Source organism: Mytilus edulis, chromosome 1 (assembly GCF_963676685.1).
Source record: "Mytilus edulis chromosome 1, xbMytEdul2.2, whole genome shotgun sequence".
Classification (NCBI taxonomy): domain Eukaryota; kingdom Metazoa; phylum Mollusca; class Bivalvia; order Mytilida; family Mytilidae; genus Mytilus; species Mytilus edulis.
In genome coordinates, this window is record NC_092344.1 from 42,365,587 (window position 1) to 42,384,741 (window position 19,155).

At 32.5% G+C, this 19,155-nt stretch overlaps 1 protein-coding gene across 1 annotated transcript in view; it reads right to left on the reverse strand.

Moving 5' to 3' along the window:
* LOC139482742 (E3 ubiquitin-protein ligase rnf213-alpha-like) overlaps window positions 1-18,718 on the reverse strand; it is a 305,645-nt gene extending 286,927 nt beyond the window's left edge. Inside the window, exon 1 of the mRNA XM_071266815.1 lies at window positions 18,554-18,718. The gene's annotated coding sequence lies outside the window, so the exon portion shown is untranslated. The remainder of the gene's footprint in view (window positions 1-18,553) is intronic.
* Window positions 18,719-19,155: the final 437 nt, after the last annotated feature.

Here is a 19,155-nt window from a genome sequence, read left to right on the forward strand (position 1 = left end):
TTGATTTAAGATCCTTGGTCCAAAAAAATGAAAATTAGGTCAAGGTCAAAGGTCAAGGTCAAATTCTAAATTTTTATTTGGCTTATTTTCACTCTTTTTCATTAACCTTATAAGATTTCAACAAATTATTTTTACTAAATTGTTAGTTGCGACATGTCGTAACTTATAAATTTTGATTGGAAGGGTGTGAAGAGAATAAATGGGATTTTTGCCCCTGTTATATTTAGAATTATGTGTAAAGTGATATTACTCATGAACCATACATAATACAGACCTAGGGTGTTTTAATTTGGGATCCTTGGTTTATGACCTTGAAATTGAGGTCAAAGTCATAGGTTAATTGGACGTTCTAGATTTTGACCTTTGCTTGAAATTCATATTTATATATCATTTAGCCATAGGAACTGACATTTTCAACTAAATTTTAATATTTTCATATCAAAATAGATCCTTATTGGTGGAAAGACCTTCAATTGTTCTTTGAACAATTGGTTTTTAATTTTAGTATTAGTATTGTCATCTGATAAAGTCATGTCGATTATAAGATACACAGTTTTTCTCTGCTTTCAAGTCTTTCTGTTTGAACCCATTGAACTTGAACTTATCAGTTATTGGTAATATTAATTATTTGGAAAACAAAAGGTCCTGGAATGGATTATTTTTTAATCAACAGCATTGTCCTTTATAAGTTATAAATAAAGTTGAATTCTTTGCTTTGCTGTTTTACGTCATGCACACTAACAAATTGAAAACTGTACCTATATATATATATACGCCTTATTTTTAGTCCAGATTTTTAGTATTCTTATTGTTATCTTAGAAAGTCTTACAGATTAAAATACTACAATAGGTAACAATTTTACAATTTAGTAGTGTCAAATTAACCCTGTGGTTATGACCCGTGTATATAGCATATTAGTCCTGAATACAACGTTTGTGGTGCGCCTGTCAGATGCGGAACATACAGATAAGGTAACAGGTGAATATACTATTGGTATCGGTAGCGGACTCGACCCGGAACTTCTTAATTATTGGCAATATTAATTACGTGGAAAACAAAAGGGCATGGAGTGGTGTAATTTTTAATCTACACCTTTGTACTATATTAGTTATACATAAAGTTGAATTCTGTGATTCATCGTTTTTACGTGATGACGGCTGACAAATTGGACCTCGTAATTTTAGTATTATAGATAGCAACTTCAGGTATCAGTTGTTTTAGATTGTATACACTGTGCTAGTTTGACATTTGCTGCAAAGGATATCATTCTATCTAAGGTTAGCGAGAAAGGCTATGTTGCTGTCATAACAAGTTGCAAAAAGATAAGAATAACACTAGTTCATTTGCACGAGACGAAGGTTATTGAAGAAACATTTATGAGGGGGGGCAAGGGGGGTCCCAATAACAGCAAAACAGCAAATTGATTTGGCTCATAACAGATAATAAGGAATTAAAATGGACAAAAACAGATAACAGTAAATGAAATATTTAAATAATTCGGTCTTTGATAAATCAGTATTTCTTATTACGGATATCCTTTGTAATGCATTCCATCTTCTATGACTATGTTTTAAGTATTAATTTATGTATCTAGAATGTGTTTAAATTACTGCTCAATATATTATAATATTTTTATACGCTCGTTTACGGAACATATTATGGTATACTGTTGTCCGTCTGTTGTCAACATGTCGTTCATTAACTCAAAAACTCTTTAACCAATTTGCATTAAACTTTGGGAAATTGTTTATATCTATTGACGTGAGCTCCCTTTTGGGTTTTTTTTTATATAAATTTTAGATTTCAAGTTTCTGGGTAATGGCTTTTTATTCAATAAAATTGGTGTTTTTTTTTCTATTTTCTGATAATATCTCAAACATGCTTTCACAAAGCAAGGAATTTTGGTGAATTCATTGTTTATATCTATTACCATGAGGTCACTTTCAATTTTTATAAATTTTAGATTTTACGTTTCCGAGTAAAAAAGGGGGATTTTCCAGTTTTCAGACATTTTCTCATGAAACTTTGCTGAAATGTTTATATCTATTGTTGTAAACTCCCTTTCGATTTTTATTAATTTTTGATTTTGTTATTGAGTTAAGGGATTTATTCATTAGAAAATGGTGATATTTTCTAGTTTTCAAAAATAACTCAAAAATTCTTTCAGCAGTTCTCATGAAACGTTGGTGTATTGATTATATTTATTGACTGAAGCTCCCTTTGTTGCTAATAAAAAAAGTGACCTAAGAGAGTTTGAATATTCTGACTTTTTCTAAATGACCATTTAATGAGGTGTGTGAATTTTTCTTAATAAGACTATGAGGCAAAGTGGTATATAGGGTACCGTAGAAAAATCAAAAGCACCAATTATAAGCATGCAAGTACTTCGAACGAATTTTGACACTCTAAAAGCAATTTATACCACTATTTTCAAAGGCCTTATTTGAACAATTGTTATCAACTGAGGTTTTTGATTGAACCAAGTGTACTAGTAAGTAGAATACATAGTTTGGAAACAATGGCTTGAAACGAAATAAATCTTTGTTTGTAATGAGTTATGTGCAGCTTCGGACCCAAGTATACATGGTTGGAACTTTCATTGTACAATGCATTTGGTTCTGCTTTGAAAAGAATCTTAGAGCTGAGTCTATGTACCATATTATATAAAAGGTTAAGTGGTTGTTAGGACCTAGTCCTCAATTGAGATCCTTGTCAGATATTCCTGGCCATATGTTTTCCTTTTTGTCATATTAAGAATTGTTTTAATTTAATATGTTCGTAAGGAAAACAAGGAACATTATTCTCAAAATATTAAGATAATTCTAAATACACATTCATAAAAAAAATGGAATTTATTACAAAGGATAATCATAAGATATATTTGAATTGTCATGGACCTCACTTCTGTGATGGGTATATGTTAATGGAATCCTTCTCTGAATATGGGACAAACATATTAGTAGTGGTAGACCCCAATGCCCAATGATCTTCAATTTATTCCGAATATTGTCTGTCAAAAAAAATGCTAACATTCCAATTTTCAATAACAGTTAACAGCAAATACATTATCACAATAACAGATAACAAAAAAATTAAAAGCCCAATAACAGCTAACAAAGAATAAGACAATAACAGCTAACAGCAAATAGATTTTCAAAATAACAGATAACAAAGAATTAAATTGCCCCATAACAGCATAACAGTTAAACCCCTTGCCCCCCCCTCATTTATATTGACTCAGATTTGTATGGAAAGCCAACGGGGTTAAAATTCTTACTTCGTAACTTGTCAATTTGTAACTTGTAACTGTGTGATTTGTCAATTTGTATATTGCTGTTTTGTAACTTGTCGATTCGTAAATTATCAATTTATATATTGATGTTTTGTAACTTGTCGATTCGTTAAATGTTAATTTGTATATTGATGTTTTGTAACTTGTCGATTCGTAAATTGTCAATTTGTATATTGATGTTTTGTAACTTATCGATTTGTTAAATGTCGATTGTAAATTGTCAACTTGTATATTGATGTTTTGTAATTTGCCGATTTGTAAATTGGTCAATTTTTGTATTGATGTTTTGTAACTTGTCGATTCGTAAATTGTCAATTTGTATATTGATGTTTTGTAAATTGTAACTTGTCGATTCGTTAAATGTCAATGTGTGATTTGTCAATGTGTGAAATGTCATCGTTGTATTATGCTTACGATCATTATGACGACAGATGGCGCTCGGTTTCTTCTTCGGTGTATAAGTCTCCTGTAAGTAGAGCACCGCCATATGGAATATAGTGACGTTACGCACGGTAATCACTAGTTGAATTGTTCTCCGTTAAAGCGCCCAACGTCAGAGTGAAAAATGATAAAATATAAATTGCAGCAAAACTTGTTTATAAAGAATATAGAACATCTTCATAGTGTATTCTATCCACCCTATAAATTTTAGCATGTAATGTGCTACCGTTAATTTGTAATGATCGAGACAGTTTAGATGAAAAAAAAAAAAAAAAAAAAACATTTAACGTCATTTGATTTCCTTTGACGTCGTGCATATCAGTCTTGTACAAATCAAGATAAATAATAAAATCGTATAAACATGCTTTCAACACGAATACGCATATAATTTGCCACTGAATCCTCCTCCTTTTCGTCATCATCCTATTTACCAATCTGTGTTACCATGAATTATAATTGATGTGGTCATATTGATATCGAAAACATATATATAAATCAACTGTTTTAATTTCAAAATGCACAAGTATGGCGTATAACGCATGAATTTCTTGCTTTGAACTGTTTTGAAAAATTTCTTTGAAGCCGAAGCACAACCCTTGTATGATCTTGTATCTTTGATAGGTTACTTCCTTTGATATTCCTTAATACCTTTTTGTTCTATGTATTGCAAATTAAAAAAAAGGAGAGACGAGAAGTGTCTATTAATTCTACTAATTAAGATAGTCGGCAAGATAAATTCGTGACACAGTGTTTAGTGACCTAATACAATATATACAGGGTCAGTAAATTCCATATGAGGTTCTATTTTCGCTCAAATCCCTTATGGAATTTACTGACTCCGTATTTATTGTAATAGGTCACTAACACACTATGTAACTGATAATATCTGACTAGAATTTAAACTAATCACTTATTTGAAAAGGTTTACACTTTGTATATTAATACAATTTTAGAGGAGATATGATTTTTTTATTGATGTTTTCTGAACGTACAGTGACAAATATTTCATGCAGATTTATGACCGGGAGAAGAATATTCAAAAAATAAATAAGATGTTACATGCGTTGTCGTTGATAAAGAATTTAAAAAGGTTCAATAAAAATATATAAAAAAAAAACAATGATGAGAGAGACACGACAAAAAAATTATCCAGCAAAATATAAAATATTAAATCATTATTCATATATATTTTATTCATCCTCTTTGGTGGTTAGTTGTAGCCTATTAATCTCGCGACTTTGATTTGTAGACAACCAGTAATGACCACAGTTTCTTTTTGTAGATCCTCTTATGCTAATAGAACTGTGCATCGTATTCCGTTTGAATATCATATACTTTTTTTTTAGTTATTTGAAATAATTCAAGATATAGGAGGTGGTTTATAGATTAAAAAATAATTTTGAAACTTAAGAGTATGGTGAATTGAAAATAATAGAAATAAATGATTTAAAGATTAATGAAACTTTACGTTTTCTGCATATTTTAAAAATTCATTATTGACAATATTCTAGTAGATCATTTCGAAAGGAACGTTGATCTTTCAAATTGGTTGTAAACGCTACTGGTCAAATGAAATAAGCGATGCAAATTTTATACATTCATATAAGCATCATTGTTTTTTCGCCAAAATCACGATCTTGCATGAGTTAACTTTCATTTCGTTTCCTATTGTAGGCAAATTTAACCTACATCCTTCACGTGCATTGCGTCAATTATTGCGCAATTATTTAATTTTATTCACCTGAAAAAAAAAATAGCTCGTGACAGATGTCAGACCACGATAATCCGATAAGCAACAAAAAGATCTGCAATAGTGGCCGAAAAAAAAAAGTTATAAATTCCATGCGTCCGAAGCGAGCACTATTTTTGATTTATCTTCATCATTTACGCCCAGCGACAAGTATTTGAAATCCAAAGATATGAAAGAATAGATAGAGTTGATGAGCTATATGACGAAAATGACACACAAAAAATATTCAAATCAGTCGAATGTAACATTGATTGATAGAGTATAAAACCATAGGTATCTTTCTAATTCCAAAATATTTAAATTGACCATTTATGCAGTACAGTGACAGAATAAAAAAAGAGGGGCTATACGGAGAAGTGTCGTCATACTTATGTTGTTGATACAGACAAGACAATATATATTGTCAAAATTTTATATACGGAAATTTTGAAATGCAGGAACTGAACCCAAGAATTTTACAGAGAAGGGCATATATTCCTAACTGAATAAAGAAAAATGGCCAAAGAATTACAGAATGCAGAAATGTAGATCTCCTCCCCTTATACAGACCGTAATATATATATATAGCATTGTGACGGATAGTTTTGTTTAATCTATTATATCTTACTCCTTTTAATTCCGAAAATAATGTTGTACAAGGTGTTGTTAATTAATGTAACGGAATTTATATCGGGCCCTTTCAATCGACGTCATAATTTCGATGAAAGCTAAAAGCTTCTCTGCTTGTGCAACACGAAAAAAGAAAGAGCAATTTTTATGGCTTCTTGCAATTGCATACTTGTTAAATCGTATTGAATTCGCCGGGTATCAAATTTATATTAATCATAAAGCTTCATATCTTGAATATTGAAAACAGGTATAAATTATTTACATGCATTACGATTGATATAAAAACATTCGGTTCGTTTTGTTTTTTTCTTCATCTAGATATGAGAAAGAACTCAAACAATTATGGACCAAACAATTGATTTATAAAAAATGTTACATGTTGTCTTCTTATGTCGTCTGAATTACAATATATTATTGATCTGTAAGTGATATATCCGCCATCCATTATAACTATCTAATATGTTTATTTGGCACGCCATACTCGATAAAAGTGCGGACGTGATAGAAAGCACTCTTTACCAAAATGTCAACGGAGATTACATTCCACGCCCACGGAGGTAACATTTCGACGATTTCGTCATTTATGAACCATAATATGTATATCTAAAGATCGGAGTTAAACTAAAATTTAATGTTGACATCCATATCGATCTGTTGAATGTGAAATTTGTTTTCATAATTGATGTTTTTTAAGAATTGGCCATTCCACGGAGATTACACGCTTCACAAATCTCTGCAGTTTTCAACTTTGCTTCGTTTTTCAGACTGATGTAACTTGGAATAAATGACCATTGTTATAAACATCATTATTTATGGTAACCTTATGATCAAATTTAAGTCATATTACACTCTAGGTAGTCCAAATAATTATGACGTCTTGAAAGGCTATTATAATTTTTTTCTTTGACGCCTTACATCGACGTAAGGCGTCAAAGAAAAAAATTATAATAGCCTTTCAAGACGTCATAATTATTTGGACTAACACTCTAGGGTAACTTGGTGCTATTTCGACCATACGGGGAAATTCGACCGGCAGTTAATATTTCATAAATAAACTTTAAATTGGAAGGTGTACCTTCCTCAAAGTAAACGTTTTACTGATTATATGGTAGATGAAATAGTATTTTACCTGAATACGGTGACAGTCATCAATATCCGCATTGTTTCGAATTAAAGTATCGCGTGATTTTGCGGTCGTTCTCGTTTTGAAGTTGGAACAGCGGGAATTTTAAAATATATGCTTTGTAGAGAACTGGTACGTATCCATTAAAATCCATATATTAAGACTTCTTTACCTTTATCAAATTACATTTTACTGAAATGGTATGGTTTATATTTTTATTCTGTGCAATTTTTTATAATATTTCCTAACTGTAAATCTAAATATTTGTAAAATAATAAGTGGTCGAAATTACCCATATGGAGAAATTATATATTGTGTTATTTCGACCACCCTTTTGTTGTACATAAGAACAATATGTAACGTAACGGTACCCAAATTGCACCGAGTACCCAAATTGCACCTATTTAGCAAAAATAGCAGCGGACATCTTACAGGATTTCCTAGAGACTACACAATTTGTATTTTTATGATTTGATACTATGCACATCTTTCAACATAGGTGAAAATATTTAGATATGCACAAAACGTTCACAGTATCTATCAATAGATGAAGTGTTTACTGAAAAAGCAAAATGTACTGAAACGTCGCCATGCGACGTCATCAAAACGTCATCTTTTTAAAATGATCAAATACAATATGTTACAAGTACCCATTTAAAAAAAAATGAAGAGTAACCATGGACTTATATCCAATTGTTCAAAATATTTGAAGAAATTAAACAAAAGCTCTGTTATTCGACTGTTGACGATGCGAATTTAAGCATAGATGCAATTTGGGTACTCCTCATTTCAGAATCATTGATGATTTGGGGGTCAGTTTAGACCAATTTTTCCAAGATTCCATATGGATTAAAAATCCAATTGGTATACCTATATAATAAAGAAGGATACGGCTACAAAATAAACACAGAATGGACATTATTGTCTTTATCACAAAAAATCGTAGGTGAAAAAACTGTCAAAATAGGTGCAATTTCGGTACCGTCACGTTACACTAGGATATGCTTAATGTCTATATACCTCCTTTACAAAATTTATCTCAATTGATGGTGCACCAGGCAAAGGATCGAGAAGTATACGGAATACAAACATACACATTTTTATCCAGGCTGTAAATGTGTGGGGGTCCAGATGGGGTCCTTCATTTCTGTATTCTTCTATTTTTAGGCCCTTTTCCATTTTCATTTTTCTATTCTTTCTTTTTTAGCACCCCATTGTTATCTTTTTTTTATTTTTTGTCCATTTTTCTCTCTATTTGTCAATTCTCCATATTCTGAAAACCCCCATCCACGATCCATACCTTCACGTATAAGCCAACCATATTGAAAAAAAAAAGAAATGTCAATTTGATGGCGACTGAAAACATAGGATAAAGAAATATCTGATGAAAAGATAAAAAAAATAAAAGACATGATAAATAAAAAGAGTCATCATTCAAAAAAAACTACGACTGCTATTATTTATTTCTTTACAGAAAATGAGCCAGTTAAAAAGTTTTAGAGAAAGGGAATTAAGTGGTGTAAATACTTCCTACCAATGGCTAGCGTTACGTAATTTGAAGGACCAATTTGACCAAGAATGTTATTTTGAACACGGTGATATGTTCAAACTGTATTCAATTTTGTGTGAATTGTGTACAAGCCATAACTTCGCCCTAAAAGTAACAGAAATAATAAAAGAACGAGAGTGTGAGGAAATACAGAGTATTGTTTTCACAGCGACACGTCTCCAGTCCAAAATAGACATTAACTATCCAGAAATGTCAGAATGTATAGAAAACATTAAATCGTCTGCTTTCTAAACTGAATTCACACTGAATATATGTATTTTTTTTCTTCTATTCTTGATTAAATCGAATAAAAATATTTAGCCTAGCCTTTCTTGTTATTTTCAGATAATTGAAGATGCCCAGAAAAGCAAAAAATTTGTACATGAAATATGGCAAAGAAAATCTGGAAAATGCCATTAAATCTATTAAAGATGGAGTTTACAGTTATAGAAGAGCCAGTCAAGTATTTGGGGTTCCGAAAACTACTATAATTGACCATGTTAGTGGCAGGATTGAGTTGCATGCAAAACCTGGGAGGAAACCAGTAATTCCAATAGAGATGGAGAATGTTGTAGCGCGGAAAGTAGTTGAGGCTGCCAATAAGGGATTTGGCATCACAAAAAAACAGCTGCAAATGAAAATATCACGATTGTGCAAATTACAAAAGATTGAGACCCCTTTAAGAGGGGAATACCGGGAGATGACTGGTGGCGAGGTTTTAAATATCGCCATCCTGAAATAGCTCTGAGAAAACCAGAAAAGCTGAGTACTTCACGCTCAAGGATGCTTAATCGGGTGGTCGTAACAAAGTATTTCGAGAATCTTGGTAAAGTAATTACTGACAACAATCTAACAGCTGCCACCATATGGAATATGGACGAAACAGGAAAACAATTCGAACACAACCCTACAAATGTTTGTGCACGTAAAGGTTCCAGAAATGTCCCAGGCCGAACAAGTAATTCGCGGGAAAATGTTACCATACTAGCATCAGTAAATGCAGAAGGGAACGTTATGCCTCCAATGTGTGTGGTTAAAGGGAAGACCATAAGATCAGTTCAATCCTTTTGTTGCTTGGATGCCCCAGTTAATACGGTTTGGTCTTTCCAAGAGCGTGCTTGGATGTGTGACATGCTGGGTGAACTATGGTTCAAAGATGTCTTTCTAGCACATTGTGGGCCTGAAAAGGCCACAACTGTTGCTACTTGATTCTCATAGATCCCATGAAGTTTTAGGTCTTTTGGAGGAGGCTTGCAAAGAAAATATTATAGTGTTCGCTCTACCTCCACATTGCACACACATGCTTCAGCCTCTTGACCGGACGGTGTTTGGACCTTTTTCAAAGGCATATGATCCGTGAATGCACAGAATTCCTGTCAAAGCATCCAAACAATGTGGAAATTTTTATTTCGATAAAAATGATTAATTACTGAGAAAGAAATTTATATTTTTGCTAGAGTTATTATTTTTCTGTTCCTAAGGAATTTATTTATTTAAATGCTATATTCTTTTCGTCATACTGAATTTGTCATAACTTTTTTTTATTGGTTTGTTAGTTGAATTCTACTCACTTTCGTTTACCTGTTAAATTACATACCTTTTTACATCACTCAAAGATTTGCTTTCACACGGTAAACACTTAGTTCTTATTATATATTATTTTGAAATTTGAGTTGAAGAGTCGATCAACACATTTTGGTAGTTTTGAGAACATTTTTTAACCCGCCCACCCGTGCCCATTTTTACTTTTGGGTATTTCAATATTTTCTCTACTGGTTTAGGGTTAATTTTTATGTATTAACAATTTTTGAATTTCTATATTGGTCATTCTTAAATTTGTTTATTGAATAGTATTGAACTATTGTGTTGTGTGAATTCATTTCATTAGCCTAATAAATGTTTTTATTGTATTTGTTGTTTCATGTTTTTGAAAGTAATTACATAAATAAACAAACATGGCCAAGAGTTTTCAAAACGGCATGGGAAGCAGCACTCACAGTTGACAACATTAAAAATGGATTCCTTGCCTGTGGTATTTTCCCCTTTGATGCATCTGTAATACCAGATTCAGAATTTCTTCCTTCAGATCCATTTGACGTACTTCTCCCAGTAAATGAGAACAATTCAAACAGCTTGCCAGCTACTGAAACTCAAGCCATAGTAACTGTTGCATCGGACTCAAATTTGGACATAAGCGTAAATGAATCAGCAGTAAGAAACGACGAATTCTTACCAGTTATTATTTCCACACCAAGCAAAGACGAAATTGAAGTACTCCAGCCGGCATTTTCACCAATAGCCGAAACAAGGGATATTGATGATGGATTTCCGTCACTTGATCAAGTCCCATTACTGCTAATGGCCCTCGGCAATGGCGAAGTCCAGCTTGAGGAATTACATACAGAACTAGAGAATGTTGAAAGCGTCACTCAAGTCAACACTTTGACCAATTCAAATCCCTGGAACCTGGACGTAGAGTCCATATTTGGTTTAGAGACGGCTAGTTCGGAGAAAAAGAAAAAACTGAGAAAATCAACAAGTCTGACATCTCATAGAATTCTGACAAGTGAAGAGGTGATGAGAGAGAAAAGAATAAAAGAGGCCGAAAAAGAAAAACTTATCTTTGAAAAAGAGAAAAGAAAAGAAATTAGACAAATGAAAAGAGAGTCCCGTTAAACTGTACTTACATTGATGAACTACGTTGTTTTTATGAAGTATTAATGGAATATCTGAGTTTTCGAATTGATTGATCTCTAGTGTTCTCTATATTGTTATGTGTGTTCATGTCATTGACCTCCAAACTAAATTAAAAGATATTATAGTGCACTTCATTAAGTGCATGTGACGACATGTATTTGTCTGTTAATCTGTCTGGTAGTCCGTACGTCCATCCGTCCCCTGAATGTTTCAAAATTGTAACTTGAAAACAACTCGAGACAACACTTTATTTTAAGGAGTAACTTCTCGTTTGCAGCAGGAAGAACTGAATACTCAAAAAAAAATTGTCTCAGAAGTAATTTGTTATACCTTTGTGATAATTGTTTTCTCGATTTTGAGACTGTCATTAAAGTGAGAGGGTTAGCGCTATAGAACCAGGTTTAATCCACCATTTTCTACATTTGAAAATGCCTGTACCAAGTCAGGAATATAACAGTTCTTGTCCATTCGTTTTGATGCGTTTTGTTATTTGATTTTGCCATGTGATTATGGACTTTCCGAACTGATTTTCCTCTAAGTTCAGTATTTTTGTGATTTTACTTTTTGGTATTCAACTAATTTTGTCTGTGAATAATATCCAAAGTCAACTGTGGTTAACAGGTTTTTCCTTTTATACTAGCTTTATTGTTTTGTTATGATAAGGGTATTGCTGATGATATTTGCGTTCACCGCACAAAAGGTTGAACTTGGCCGGAAAATATGAAGAAAAAAAAAACTGACTGATATTGGCCGAGAGTATTAAAACACACCAAACGATAGTCTCAGAATAGTTATGTGGAAATACGGTAAATATCACAGTGAACCGTTAGTCATATAACATATGACTTCGCATTCTTCTTCAATTTTTAATATTTTCATACATTTTTTTTTATAGTAAAATAAAATATCAGAACAGTAAATAAAAATAGTAAATAATGCCCCTGAGGTCATATATGTTATAGGACTAAGTAACCGTGAAATACCATATATATGCATGCAAAGATGGATGAGGGAAAAAAGCAAAAAAAAAACATTGATATTTTTCTATTTTAATTAATACAAGGTCGAAATTAAACCATGGGTGTTCGAAGTTATACCTAAGAGTGGTCGAAATTAAACCAAGGGTGGTCGAATTTCCCCCAAGTCACTGTTGATGTTATTTTGATTGTTAATTCGGAAAATCTCTGCGTTTATCTATCTACTACTGGAAAAATAATCTGGAAACGGACTCCTTGTGTGACAGTTCTTATCCGGTAGTATTAACTGAACTAAATATTTTGTCCTGCTTGGTCTTATATCCATCAATGGAAATTTCAGCCTTTCGAAGAAAACATTATGGACGGCCGGTACGATCACGATCGTTGTGCAATATGAACTAAACTTTATAAAAATTAAAAATATAGATAATAAAGAATTCTAAAATTCTCAGATATAAGCATAACAAGCTACGGGTATATAACTGGAAGTCGTTGGGTTTGCTTTCTTACAGAGGGACAAAATAACGTCATAAAATGGGCGCTTTAACGGAGAACCAGTGTCATGCGTTCGGATTAAACTACGATATTATATGATTTTATAACAGCAACCATTCGCCTATACAAAATAAATCCACCAACATGCATATTTCTACAGAAAGGCCTTGACATGTCTTTCTTATTTTAAGTTATTTTCTTCATAACTCTTAATTTCAACTAGGCATATTTTTGGCTTATCTTCATATTTATGTATTACACAATTTCTAGCTTGCATATATTGCAGTTTCCTTATACATTTCAAAAGTCCATTTGTTTTAAAATGAATTTATTCCATGAATTTCCTTTGTTCTTTGTTATTGAGATTCAAACTTAAATCATTGACCCAGTTGTGTATTTGTGAATATACACTTACATTTTGTATATTTTTAGATTCCTACCAGAAAATATTAATTCTGGGTGGAATTTTGAAAAATTCCTACTAGGTTTTCTAGTAGGAATTTTATTTTCCTACCAAATTATTCCTGCTAATTTGCATATTCTTGGTAGGAATTCCTACTAAGAAATTCCTACTAATTTAATTTTTCGTCTATTTTCCGTGTGATTTCCTACTACTGTCTGACTGGAATATCACTCTTTTCTGGTAGGAATTCAGAGCAATATTCCTACTATATTCCGTGTACATTCCACGTGGAATGTTTCATACAGGAAGTTACAAAACATCAATTATATACAAATTGACAATTTACGAATCGACAAGTTACAAAACAGCAATATACAAATTGAAAATTTACGAATCGGACAAGTTACAAAACGGCATTATACAAATTGACAAATCACACAGTTACAAGTTACAAATTGACAAGTTACGAAGTAAGAATTTTGACCCCGTTGGCTTTCCATAAGCTTTTAGATTTTAGACTTATTGTTGAAAATCATGCATAAGGCGATGTTCCAGGATTGAAATGATTTATAAAAAGAAAGCAAAACAATTTTGCGAATGTATCATTTGTACGCAAATGTTTCACATTGTGTCAGTCCACACACATTAAAAAAAGAAACTAACAGACCTATCATTAAATCATATTTTAATTCATTTAACCTGTAACTTAATTTTTGGCTTTAAATGTGTTTTCTCGGTATCTTTGGATTTTTTTTACTAAATTTTATGGATGAATGAATAATAAATGTAACGTATACGAAAAAGAGATGCGAAGATACTGTAATGGTGGTCACTTTGTTTACTTGTCTATATTCTATTTATATGGGGAAATAGGTTAATGTTAGTATTACTTATAGTTCCGTAACTCTTTCTCCCGAGACCGGCCATGTAATTATATTTGTCGGGACTTCCTGCTTCTTGCACGTGCCCGACATCCGGCCCGGCCGGGCTCGTTGTCCCTAGGAACTACAAGTATGACGTCACTCACCGGATTCGGGGCAGTCTACACTTAGGATTTGAAATAAGCAGACGCTCATACAATTTGGCTTGCAAATATGGAACTTCACAATGACAAGTAGTCTAGCCACGACCGTATATTATTCTTGTATGTAACTTATATTCAACCATAATGTATGTCTTCAAACAAACATCTTTATGTTTACGTGGTTTTTGTCGAGCCTTCAACTTTTGTTGCAGAAAGCTCGACATAGGGATAGTGATCCGGCGGCGGCGGTGTTAGCTCACTTCTTAAAAGCTATATATTTTAGAAGGTGGAAGACCTGGATGCTTCATATTTTGTATATAGATGCCTCATGTTACGAAGTTTCCGTCAGTCACATGTCCATTGTCCTTGACCTCATTTTCATGGTTCAGTGACCACTTGAAAAAAAAGTTCAGATTTTTTGTAATGTTAAATTCTCTCTTACTGTAAGTAATAGGATAACTATATTTAGTATGTGCGTACCTTGCAAGGTCCTCATGCCCGTCAGACAGTTTTCACTTGACCTCGACCTTATTTCATGGATCGGTGAACAAGGTTAAGTTTTGGTGGTCAAGTCCATATCTCAGATACTATAAGCAATAGGTCTATTATATTCGGTGTATGGAAGGACTGTAAGGTGTACATGTCCAACTGGCAGGTGTCATCTGACCTTGACCTCATTTTCATGGTTCAGTGGTTATAGTTAAGTTTTTGTGTTTTGGTCTGTTTTTCTCATACTTTATGCAATAGGTTTACTAAATTTGTTGTATGGCATGATTGTAAGGTGAATATGTCTAGCAGGCAGATGTCATCTGACCTTGACCTCATTTTCATGGTTCAGTGGTCAAAGTTAAGTTTTTGAGTTTTGGTCTTTTTATCTAATACTATATGCCATAGGTCAACTATATTTGGTGTATGGAAATATTTTATGATCTATATGTCAGTTGTGCAGGTTTTATTTGACCTTGATCTGGTTTTCACGGTTAAGTTTTTGTGTTTTGGTCTATTTTCTTAAACTATAAGCAATAGGTCAACTATAGTTGTTGTATGGAAGCATTGTTAGCTGTACATGTCTGCCTGGCATATGGTTCAACTGACCTTGATCTCATTTTCATGGTTCATGTTAAGTCTGAACTAGTATAGATATTTGTTTAGGGGCCAGCTGAAGGACGCCTCCGGGTGCGGGAGTTTCTCGCTGCATTGAAGACCTATTGGTGACCTTCTGCTGTTGTCTGTTCTATGGTCGGGTTGTTGTCTCTTTGACACATTATTCATTTCCATTCTCAATTTTAGCATGCAAACATATAATAATAGAACCACTGACAAGGTTTAAATTCTTTTGATATTTCTAAATTCACATTTACAAAAATCATATTGCTATACTTGTATGTATGGTATGTATTGTCTCTAGATAGATATTATAATATAAAATATAAACTATAAAGATAAAGTCGGAGATTTTTTGGGCACATGATACGGGTTTGTTGTGCCACTGTCGATAGTATTGTACATGAAACGCACGTCTACCATAAAGTAAAGCACGAACTAATTCCACTACAATAAGGATGGATGACGACGAACAATACAACATTTGAAACGAACTAGTTCGTGTAAAATTGAGAATGGAAATGGGGAATGTGTCAAAGAGACAACAACCCGACCAAATAAAAAACAACAGCAGAGGGTCACAAACAGGTCTTCAATGTAGCGAGAAATTCCCGCACCAGGAGGCGTCCTTCAGCTGGCCCCTAAACAAATATATATACTAGTCCAGTGATAATGAACGCCATACTAATTTCCAAATTGTACACAAGAAACTAAAATTAAAATAATACAAGACTAACAAAGGCCAGAGGCTCCTGACTTTGGGACAGGCGCAAAAATGCGGCGGGGTTAAACATGTTTGTGAGATCTCAACCCTCCCCCTATACCTCTAACCAATGTAGTAAAGTAAACGCATAACAATACGCACATTAAAATCCAGTTCAAGAGAAATCCGAGTCTGATGTCAGAAGATGTAACCAAAGAAAATAAACAAAATGACAATAATACATAAATAACAACAGACTACTAGCAGTTAACTGACATGCCAGCTCCAGACTTCAATTAAACTGACTGAAAGATTATGATTTCATCATATGAACATCAGGCACAATCCTTCCCGTTAGGGGTTTAGTATCATACCATCATAACATATATGAGAAGGACATAACCAGTGTCATGCCAACAACTGTTTTTAGAATAAATGTGTTTAGTTCCGATGCAAAGACCTTATCAGTGACTCAATATTAACGCCAAAATATGCAATCTTTAATGACTTGACAACAGTATCGTAATTATATCCCTTCTTAATAAGTCTATTCAAAGGTTTTGTAAGTTTCTGAGGTGAATACTGACACCTTTGTGCTTTAAAAAGAATATTACCATAAAAAATTGGATGTGAAATACCTGAACGTATTAGAAGTCTGCATGTTGAGCTATATTTACGAATGATGTCTTTATACCGATGATAAAATTTAGTAAATGTTTTGACTAGTTTGTGATATCGAAAACCCTGGTGTAATAATTTTTCAGTAATACATAAATTTCTTTCGTTAAAATCTAAAACATTGTTACATACACGAGCGAATCGTACAAGTTGAGATATATAAACACCGTAAGATGGTGACAAGGGAACGTCACCATCTAAAAACGGATAATTAACGATAGGAAATGAAAAATCATCCCTTTTATCATAAATTTTAGTATTCAGCTTTCCATTAGTGATATAGATATCAAGATCGAGAAAAGGGCAGTGGTCATTGTTAGTATTAGCTTTATTTAAAGTAAGTTCAACAGGATAAATTTCATTAATATACATACTGAAGTCGTCATTATTGAGAACCAAAATATCATCCAAATATCTAAAAGTATTATTAAACTTGTTTATCAGATGTTGTTTCGATGGGTCTTTGCTTATTTTTGTCATAAATTGTAACTCATAACAATACAAAAACAGGTCCGCAATAAGTGGTGCACAGTTAGTCCCCATTGGAATTCCGATAATCTGACGATATACGGAATCCCCAAAGCGAACAAAAATGTTATCTAGTAAAAATTCAAGGGCATATATAGTATCAAAGCATGTCCAATTAACATAGTTTTTTTGTTTATTGCTACTAAAAAATGACCTAAAAGAGTTTGAACATATATATTTACATTCTGATTTTTTGAATGCCCATTTAATTAGGTGTGTGAATTTTTTCTTAATAAGAATGTGAGGCAATGTGGTATACAGGGTAGAAAAATCAAAACTTTGAACAGATTCAAAATCACCAATATAAGCATGCAATTTATCAAGTACTTCCAACGAGTTCTTGACACTCCAAAAGTAATTTATTGCACTATTTTCGAAGGCCTTATTTGAACAATTTATTATCAGGTTTTTAATTGTACCAAGTGTGCTGGTAAGAAGAATAGACAATTTAGTAGTTGAACAATGGCTTGAAGACGAAATAAATCTACATTTGTAAGGGGTTTTGTGTAGCTTCGGAAGCCAATACATAGTGTATATATTTGCTACTTTAGGAAGTTAGCAAATGGTTTTTTTTTGGTTGAATACAGCTGGTAAAACCCAAAAACATTAAAAGCTCTAAACAAATTTCACGGAAATTCTATTGGAATTGTCTTATTTCGAGAGGCCAGCCTGATAAGACTCTTAATGACCATAATTTGGAAGAAAGGAACTATTATATGCAATCACGTTTGTAGCTCTTTCCATTGAAAGATGTTACGAGCTTTACTATAAGTTACAGTAAATCGTTTTTTCAATCAATTAGTTTCATTTACGATACAACAATAGAAAAAGGGGTGAGAAATACCGATAATATTAGTTTGTCAAAAGAAACATACTTTTAAGTAAGATGATCTAAGATGTTGATAACGAAAGTTAAATATTTTCAGAGTTATTTAAAATAAATGGGTTATGTGGTTTTCCCGTTTGAATGGTTTTACACTAGTAATTTTGGGGCCCTTTATAGCTTGTTGTTCGGTGTGAGCCAAGGCTCCGTGTTGAAGGCCGTACTTTAACCTATAATGGTTTACTTTTCAAATTGTTATTTGTATGGAGAGTTGTCTCATTGGCACTCACACCACATCTTCCTATATCTATGAAGCCTTTTCAAACAAACCTAAACCTATATTATTAGCATTTAACAGTATCAGAGACATATAATAGTATATGATTGAAAAAAAACGTCGTAGATATGAATATAGGTCAAATCAACTTTCAGTTTGAATCTTTTGAATTTCTGAAATCCTAATCAGATCAAATGAATGTCATACCTAGTAATTGTCATTCAATAAGGAAGTTCTTTCTATTGCTATTTTTAGTTGACAAATTATTTTATCTTAAAATACAAATGAATATACGAAAATCATATAAATTACTTAGTTTTTGTATTGCTCCTATTCCCTTTATTAATTGGTGTCATTCGGTTCCGATGATATATATATATATTCTAAAAAAAATTCTTAAATACGTACATGCAATTCATTTTAACTATATAAAATGTATAAATAAGAAAGCTAGAAATATTTTAATTAGTTCAACCAAGTAGGTAAATGCATTGTGAAATGATTCCTTCACAATTTCAAAGTTTATCAATAACAATATTGATTTAATCACATCATCAGCCTTTTCTCAAATCTTTTCTCCTTTTTTTTTCGATTGAGTTGAGGGAATCCACTGAATCATATCAATAGTAATAAAATAAGGACATTGAGTCAAGCCAGGTATAATTTATAAACACAATAAAG